At 41.0% G+C, this 9,773-nt stretch overlaps 1 pseudogene; it reads left to right on the plus strand.

Moving 5' to 3' along the window:
• Positions 1-261: 261 nt before the first annotated feature.
• On the plus strand, positions 262-772 carry LOC110566161 (small ribosomal subunit protein uS7-like; annotated as a pseudogene).
• Positions 773-9,773: the final 9,001 nt, after the last annotated feature.

Genomic DNA, 9,773 nt, shown 5'->3' on the forward strand with positions numbered 1-9,773 from the left:
TATTTTTAATATTAGTTACAATTTGTTAACTTTGTATCCCTGCTGTATCCCACTTTCTCTTTCCCTCCCAATCCCACCCTCCCACCCTCATCTCCTCCCTGCCCCTTTCCAAGTCCACTGATAAGGGAGAACCTCCTCCCCTTACATATGATATGAATTAAAAAAAAAAATTAAAAGACTTAGCTATAGCTCTTTCTGTCTGTACCAGGACAGCCGGTGGTCCACTCTTAGCGACTAAGAATTCCAGTCTGCACCCTCAGAATGACTGAGTGGGAGACAGCCGCACCAGTGGTAGCAGAGACCACAGACATCAAGCTCTTCCAGAATTGCTGTGAAGGAGATGTATGCTAAGTACCTGCCCCACTGGGCAGGATGCCATGCTGCCAAGCGCATCCACAAAGCACAATGTCCCATTCTAGAGTGTCATACTAACTCAATGATGATGCACAATTGGGTCAAAGACAAAAAGCTCATGATTGTTTGGATCGTCAAGATTGCCCTTGAGATCGTCCACTTGCTCACTGGTGAGAACTCTCTGCAGGTCCTTGAACAGTGGCCCCCAGGAAGACTCAGTACGAACTGGGCAAGCCGAGACAGTGAGATCACAAGCCAGGCCGTCTGGCTGCTGTTTACAGGTGCATGTAAGTCTGCCTCGAGTGCCTTACAGCTCATGGGTGCTGCCAGGTGCTCCTCCAACTCCTAGGCCATCAAGAAGAAAGACGAATTGAAGTGTGCTGCCAAATTGAACCACGGATTTTTAGCTGCTGCCTAATAAACTGTGTGCCCTGTGGGCCAAACAAACAAACAAACAAAAAACAAAAACAAAAACAAAAACAACAACAACAACAAAAACCCAGTTATACCACATATGGGCATATACCCAAAAGATGAAGAGAGGGAACTGGGTAGGAGATGAAATGGGGAGGGAAACAAGAGTAGGGGTCAGATGAAAGGAGACCAGGGGTGGGAGGTGAGTGGGATGCGTGAGAGAGGGAAAATGGGGGAGGAGAGTTTCTTTGACACATTGGAGGCCTGCAACATGATGGATTCCTGTAACGATATGGGTGAGACTCTAGCTGAGACTATTAGCAGCGGGGGACATAGAGGCTGAGGTGCCCACATTCTAGCAACTCAGAACTCCTAGTAGAAAGAGAGGAGCAACAACCCAACCACAAACTCTTTCATGCCCAAGTCACCCTCCCTACAAGAAGTACAGAGATAAAGAGGGAAGAGGGAATTGAGGGAATGTCCAGCCAAAAACAAGCCCAACCTGAGACACATTCCACTTGTAGAGAGCCAACCCCTGACACTATTAATGATACTCTGCTAGTCATGCTAGGCTCCTGTCTAGCATAAATATCACCTGAGAGGTTCCACCCAGCAGCAGATTGAAACAGATGCTGAGACTCAGCAGCCAAACATGGGGCAGAGCACAGGGGGTCTAGTGGAAGTGTGGTGGAAGGATAGAAGGACCATGAGGGGAAAAGAACTCCACAAAAGACCAACAAAGAAAATTAACCTAGACCCGTGAGAGCTTACAGAGGCCCAAGTACTAAAGAGCATGCTTAGTCTGGAACTAGGCTCCCTATACATATGTAACTGATGGGCAGCTTGGTCTTCATATGAGCGCCCCAGCAAGTGCAGCTAGGGCTGTCTCTGATTTGGACTCTGTTGCCTACTTCTGTATCACTTCCCTCTACCTGGCTACCTTGTCTGGCTTCAGTGGATGAGGATGTGTTCAGTCCTCATCTTGATGTGACTTGATGTGAGGGGGAGGGTTGATACTCAAGGCCCCCCTTTCCAGAGAAGAAGGAGAGGGAGGAAAAGAGGAAAAGGATGGAAGGAAGGGACCTGGATGAGAGGAGGGAGGGGGCTGCCTCAGTATGTAAAATGAAGAAATAAAACATTAAAAAAAGAAAAAGGAATAAAAGCTTATTAAAACTATATGAGGCACGTTGGGTGAGTGTTCCTGAATATGTATGTACATATTCGTGTTCATATACATATATAAACATATATACATATATATAGAGAAAGATTTATATATATATGTATAAATCAATAAATTTATACATATACATATAAATCAATGACTATTTGTCCAATATAAAGAGGGGGTTGCCCTTTTAAATACTGAATTCCACCCACTTCCAGCTTGGTGACCTCTGATGTTTATCGGTAATTACCTACATAATGGATTACTCAAAGGATACTACTGGAAAGTCTAGGAGGTCACTTTAACTCCAACAGCACAGCATCAACGAGGATGACTCCCAGAATCAAGAAGTCTTGTGTGACGTATATATATACAACTACACTACTGAAGGGTCCCACCTAAGTCAATCTATGTCTTGTACACATATTCTGGAAGAGAACGGCAATTTGAGAATTTCTACCTGAGCCATTCAAGCAGTTTTTATTCATGGATGCATGAGTATGAATAAATAGGCCAAAGTCAGAAGAGGTACTGTGATAACAGCTCTGAAATGGCAATTGTCATGTCCAGCATCAAGGAAAGAGATACCAGTCAGTGTGGTTAGAGTATAATGGTTAGAATGCTTATCATTTAGAAACATTTATAGAACTAGCTGATAGTAACTTTTTTAGACCAACCTAAAGTCTCATAAATTGTTTCTAGGGAACTAAAGTGGTAAAAATAACTTGGCATTTTCTTATACATGAATGTATGGGTATTATTAAAAAAAAAAAAAAAAAAAACTACCTCTTGTGGATCTTTGAAAAACTTAACTTGTATGATCTCATTAAAGCTTTTGCAAAATTGTTAATGACAACATTTTTTCCAAATGAAAAAAGAATTAGAAATGTTATTAATGCGTATTGTGATATATTATACTATATATTTATATTAATACAATGCTTACCTAAAAAGAAATTAAAGAAAAAATAAGTCATAAGTAAAGGCTAGAATAAAAATGAAAGAATAAGTAGCAATAGAATATAATTTTTTCAAGTATTTTTTATTTATACTTTATTAATTACACTTTATTCACTTTGAATCACCCCCTGTGGTTCCCTCCTCATCCAGTCTCAATCTCTCCCTTCCTCCACCCTCTGCATGCATGCCCCTCCCCAAGTCCACTGATAGGGGAAGTCTTCTTTTCCTTCCTTTTGATCCTAGTCAATTAGGTCTCATCAGGAGTGGCTGCATTCTCTTCTTCTGTGGCCTGTAATGTTGCTTCTCCCTCAGGGGAAGGTAATTAAAGAGCAGGCCAATCAGTTCATGTCAGAGACAGTACCTGTTCCTATTACAATGAACCCAATTGGATATTGAACTGCCATGGGCTACATCTGTACAGGGATCTTAGGTTATCTCCATGCATAGCCCTTGATTGGAGTATGAGTCTCAGGAAAGACCCCTGTGCTCAGGTATTTTGTTTCTGTTGCTCTCCTTGTGGAGTTCCTGTCCTCTCTAGAAATTACTGTTTCCCACTTCTTTCCTAAGATTCCCTGCACTGTGCCCAAAGGTTGCCAATAAGTCTCAGCATCTGCATTGATAGTCTGCAGGTCAGAGCCTTTCAGAGGTCCTCTGTGTGATGCTCCTGACTTGTTCCCTCTTTTCTCCTTCTTCTGATGTCCAGCCTTTTTGCCTTTCTGGATAGGGATTGAGCATTTTAGCAAGAGTCCTCCCTGTTGATTAGTTTCTTTAGGTGTATAAATTTTGGTAGGTTTATCCTGTATTATACGTCTATATGAGTGAGCATATACCATGTGGGTCTTTCTGCTTCTGGGATAGCTCACTCAGGATGATCTTTTCCAGATCCCACCATTTACCTGCAAATTTCATGATTTCCTTGTTTTTTTTTATTGCTGAGTAATATCCCATTGTGTAGATGTACCACAATTTCTGTATCCATTCCTCCACTGAGGGGCAACTGGGCTGTTTGCAGCTTCTGGCTATTAATAATAAGGCTGCTACAAACATGTTTTTTTTCAATGTAGTTTATTCAGTAACCTTGAACAATCTTCTGACCCTGGGGAAAGCCAGCCCACAGCTTAAATAGCCTCTGGGTAGCCAACCCCAGCGTGCCATGTGGGCAATGCAGATAGGTCGACATACAGGGAAGTAAGTCAGATCCTCAGCCTTAGCCAAATATGGAGTTGTTTGTGACAGAGAGCACTCACCATCGGGAAGGTGGAAGGCGGAAACCAGCTCCATCTTTAAGGCGCGGCATTACACATCCCTCTACATTCCCCCTTTTTGTTTTAGACGCATCAGGCAAGAGTAGAGGTCTGATCTCTGATATTAGAAATAAATTGGGACTTTGTACCGATGTTCATTTAGGTGTCATCCACCCAAAGAGCATCAGACCTGTCCGATACCTTTTTCTCAGAGGCGTGTTCCCCATTTTTTAATTGGATTACTTGATTTGTTGCTCTTTAACTTCTTGAGTTCTTTATATATACTGGATATTAGTCCTCTGTCAGATATAGGGTTGGTGAAGATCCTTTCCCAATCTGTAGGTTGTCGTTTTGTTTTGATGACAGTGTCCTTTGCTTTACAGAAGCTTTTTAATTTCATGAGGTCCGATTTATTGTTTGTTGCTCTTAGAGCTTATGCTGTTGGTGTTCTGTTCAGGAAGTTGTCCCCTGTGCCTATGAGTTCAAGGCTCTTTCCCACTTTTTCTTGTAAGCAGTTTAGTGTTTCTGGTTTTATGTTGAGATTTTGATCCACTTGGACTTCAGTTTTGTTCAGGGTGATAAGTAAGGATCTATTTGCATTTTCCTACATGTAGACATTCAGTTGGACCAGCACCATTTGTTGAAGATGCTCTCTTTTTTCCATTGAATGGTTTGACATCTTTGTCAAAAATCAGGTGTCCGTGTAAGTGTGTGGATTTATGTCAGGGTCTTCTATTCGATTCCATTGATCCACCATTCTGTTGCTATGCCAGTACCATGCAGTTTTTAGTATTGTTGCTCTATAGAACAGCTTGAGATCAGGGATGGAAATACCTCCTGAAGATCTTTTGCAGTAGAGAATTGTTTTAGCAATTCTGGGTTTCTTATTGTTCCATATGAAGTTGAGAATTTTTCTTTCAAGGTCTGTAAAGAATTGTTTTGGTAATTTGATGGGAATTGCATTGAATCTGTAGATAGCTGTTGGTAAGATGGCCATTTTCACTATATTAATTGTGCCAAGCCATGAGCATGGGAGGTCTTTCAAACTTCTGATATCTTCTTCTAATTCTTTCTTCAGAGACTGGAATTTTTTTTCATTCAAGTCTTTGACTTGCTTGGTTAGGTTCACACCAAGGTACTTTATGTCCTTTGTGGCTATTTTGAAGGGTGTTATTTCCCTAATTTATTTCTCAGCCCTTTTGTCTTTTATATACAGGAGGGATTCAGATTTTTTTTTTTGAGTTAATTTTGTATCCAGCCACTTTGCTGAAGGTGTTTATCAGATGTAGGAGTTCCCTGGTATAATTTTTGGGGTCATTCAGGTATACTATCATGTCATCTGCAAATAGTGATACTTTGACTTTTCCTTTCCGATTTGTATCCCCTGATCTCCTTCAATTGTCTTATTGCTCTAGCAAGGACTTCAAGGACAATGTTGAAGAGATATGGAGAGAGTGGGCAGCTTTGCCTTGTCTCTGATTTCAGTGTGATTGATTTAAGTTTCTCTCCATTGAGTTTGATGTTGGGTATAGGCTTGCTGTACATTGCCTTTACTATGTTCAGGTATGTGCCTTGTATCCCTGATCTCTCCAATACTTTAAACATGAATGGATGTTGGACTTTGTCAAATGCCTTTTCAGCATCTAAGGAGATGATCATGTGGTTTTTCTCCTTCAGTTTGTTTATGTGGTGGATCACATTGATGGATTTCCATATATTGAACCAACCCTGCATGTCTGGGATGAAGCCTACTTGGTCATAGTGGATCATATCTTTGATGTGTTCTTGGATTCAGTTTGCAAGTATTTTGTTGAGTATTTTTGCATCGATGTTCATGAAGGAGGTTGGCCTGAAATTCTCTTCAGTTTTTGGGACTTTGTGAGGTTTAGATACCAAGGTGACTGGCTTCATAGAATGAGTTTGGTAATGTTCCTTCTGTTTCTATTTTGTGGAATAGTTAGAAGAGTATTGGTGTTAGCTCTTCTTTCAAGGTCTGGTAGAATTCTGTGCTGAAACCATCTGGCACTGGGCTTTTTTAGGATGGGAGACTTTTGATTGCAGTTTCTATTTCCTTAGGGGATATAGGACTGTTTAATTGATTTACCTCGTCTTGATTCAGCTTTGGCATGGTGGAATTGGTCAAGAAAATTGTCCATTTCACTTAGATTTTCAAATTTTGTGGCATATAGGCTTTTAAAGTAAGTCCTAATTATTGTTTGGCTTTCTTCAGTGTCTGCAGTTATGTCCCCCTTTTCGTTTCTGATTCTGTTGATTTGGATAGTTTCTCTCTGCCTTTTAGTTAGCTTGGCTAAGGGTTTGTCTATCTTGTTGATTTTCTCAAAGAACCAGCTCTTGGTTTCATTGATTCTTTGAATTGTTTTAATTGTTTCTAATTTATTGATTTCAGCCCTGAGTTTGATTATTTCCAGCTGTCTACTCCTGTTTGGTGTGTCTGCTTCTTTATTTTTTTCTACAGCTTTTAAGTTAGCCATTAATTTGCTTGCATGAGATGTTTCAAATTTCTTCTTGAAGGCACTTAGTGCTATAAACTTTCCTCTTAGCACCGCTTTCATTGTGTCCCATAAGTTTGGGTATGTTGTGCCTTCATTTTCATTGAATTCTAGGAAGTCTTTAATTTCTTTATTTCTTCTCTGACCCAGCTGTCATTTAGTAGCAAGTTGTTCAGTTTCCATGTGTGTGTATGCCTTTTGCTATTTTTGTCATTGAGGTCCAGCTTTAGTCCTTGGTGATCAGATAGGATACAAGGGATTGTTTCAATCTCCTTGTATCTGTTGAGCCTTGCTTTGGGACCAATTATATGGTCTATTTTGGAGAAGGTTCCATGAGGTGCTGAGAAGAAGGTAAATTATTTTGTGTTTTGGTGAAAGGTTCTGTAGATGTCCTTGAGGTCCATTTGATTCATGACCTCTGTCAGAGTTATTGTTTCTTTATTTAATTTCTGTTTTGTTGACCTGTCCTTTGTTGAGAGTGGGGTGTTGAAGTCTCCCACTATTAATGTGTGGGGATCTATGTGTGGTTTAAGTTGTAGTCTATTGGTTATGCTAACCTCTGTAGTTCCTGTTTTCTTCCCTAAGGTCTTTCTCTCCACAATTTCCTCCATTTGTGTTTTCTTTAAGTTTTCCAATCCTATCTTTAGATCTTGAGCCGTTTTGTTGATTTCCTTTACCTGTCTGACTGTATTTTCCTGTTTTTCCTTCAACTCCTTCACCTGTTTCTTTGAACATTCCTCTGTTTCTTTTATTTCCTTCAGTGATTTAATCATTTCCTCTCTGAAAGCACAAACTGTTTTTGGCTGCATCTTCCTGTATTTCCTTAGGGATTGCTATAATCTCTTTTATTATATCTTCCCCTAATTTTTTACGCATTTTATTTGCTTCCCCCAATAACCTCTTCATAAGCATAGATGTAAAGTCATCTTCTTGAATTTCGCTTATGTTAGGTTGTCCAGGGCTACTTGCCCCTGGATAACTTGGTTCTGGGGATGCCATATTGCTTTGCCTTTTGTTGGTTGTGCTTTTTCGCTGACCTCTACCCATCTCTCTGTCTCAGGTGTTGTCTATTAATTTTTGGTGCCTGCTGGGTCCTGGGGTGGGGAGAATACACTTGGTGGGGTTCTGAAGATCTCCTCTGCCATTTGGGTATGGTCAACTGAATGGTGGTGGTTCTCAGGAATTGTCACAGTTTACTTCATGCATATGGACCTGTGTGGTAACTGTTGTGTTCAAGAAGGCTCTCCTCTCATCAGGAAAGGTCCTGGTGATGGCTGCCCTGCTGCTGGGTTTCTTGCTCTGAATTTTGCGAGCAGCAGTTGTTGCTCTTAATGTGTAATTGTTGGGTGCAGCCCTCTTTCAGAACCAGGGATTCCCACAGTTTTGTCAGTTTAGCTACGGATAACTGGCTGAACCTTGGAGCAGTAACTGAGGGCTGTAATGGCTCTCTGGCTTTTGTAGGTCTGAGGATGTAGGTCTAGGATGTGCCCCAGTGCCCTAGAGGTACTCAGTATTGGCAGGTGAGCAAGGTGCTCTTGCCTGCAGTAGAAGACTAGAGCCTAGTGTCTGCATGAATTCAGAAAGTCTTCTGGAGTTGGATGTCCTGAGCATTGGACCTGATGATACCCCTGCTGTGGGGTTTCCTTTGACAGGGACACCCAGTCTTTGCTTTGGGGATAGCTGTTCTGCCTGTGATGGCAAGTAGAACTCCCAGGCACAGACTTGCATCGCAACACCTTTCTGCCTTTCTGGTGATTGGGTGCCTGGGCATCTGTTGAAACGGGGTAATTTTTCCGGAGACCTTTTCTGGGTGGTGGTATCAGCTGAGTGCTCTGAGATCAGACCAGCCATTCCCCTCCCTGTGGGTTTGCCCCGACAGAGAAACTCAGTCTCTGGTGCCCAGGGGCCTACAGTGCTATCTTTTCTGGGGCAGCAAGTCAGGCATGCATGCAGGACTCTGTGCAGACACCTGGGTCCCCAGCTCTGGCTCTGGGCTAGCTCCTGGGCACCCATGGAACCCCAGGTCTTTTCCAGGGAATGTCTGGGTGACCAAAGTTTGGTCCCAATCATTTCCTGTACCGTGGGTTTATCTCTCAACTGGAAATCTCAGTCTCTGATGGTGTAGTGCCCAGTTCAGTCTGGGACAGTGACCAGAGCACACTAGCATGTGGTTCTGGGCTGGCGACCAAGTGCCTGGTGGAACCAGGATCTCTTCTGTGGTTTAGCTGGGTGAGCTGAAGCTGACTGGAATCCCCCACCGTGGCGTATCCTCTCACCTGGGAAACACAATCATTTGTGTTTTAGGGCCAAACACAGAGTTCTGACTGCTGGTCACTGTGCCGATCCTGCTGTGCTGCTGGTCGGAACTAGAGTTGTACCGGCGCTGCCATTTTGCTGAATCCCCCATTAATGAATTTTAAAAACTAAAATTTAAGTAATGTTAACTTCCATAAGAAAAAATAATTTATAGTATAATAAATCAGATAATTTCGTTATAGGAAGAACTGTGAGCTAAAAGTGAGATGAATGAAAATTCAATATTGTTATCAGGACAGAAAATTACATACTTGTGCACAACTGTCAAACTTTACTCTTAAAACTTTGTTATTAGAATGGTTGAATATTATCACACATATAACTAAGGAGTTTTAATGATATAAAATATTGGCTGTGTATCAGGTAAGATGGAAACTACTCTGACACCTACAAAATTAATCTTGGAAAAAGGATTAGTACTACATTGATTTAGAACATCAGTTCTCTAATGTGCTTATATATTAGAATTACCTGAACCTCTTTACAAGCATAAAAATACTGGGGTCCACCTATTATTCTGTCTTAACTGTTCTGGGTGTCCAATTTTTAATTTCCTTGGGAAATTTTCAGATGACCCAGGATTTAGATCCAACAGTGCAGTTCTTAATAAGTGACAGTCAGTGGCCAGTAACTAATGGAAGTAGGTATATATTTTAAATAAATATTAAAAATATTTTTAAATTAGGCATAAACTACAATTGACAAAGAAACTGAGATTTTAAAAATTGGGTACAAAGTATTTAAATATTTTAATGTATTCACATTATTTCTCTATTTTTTATTTGCTCCTTCAAATTCATTTTTGGG

The sequence above is a fragment of the Meriones unguiculatus genome, chromosome 9 (genome assembly GCF_030254825.1).
Source record: "Meriones unguiculatus strain TT.TT164.6M chromosome 9, Bangor_MerUng_6.1, whole genome shotgun sequence".
NCBI lineage: Eukaryota > Metazoa > Chordata > Mammalia > Rodentia > Muridae > Meriones > Meriones unguiculatus.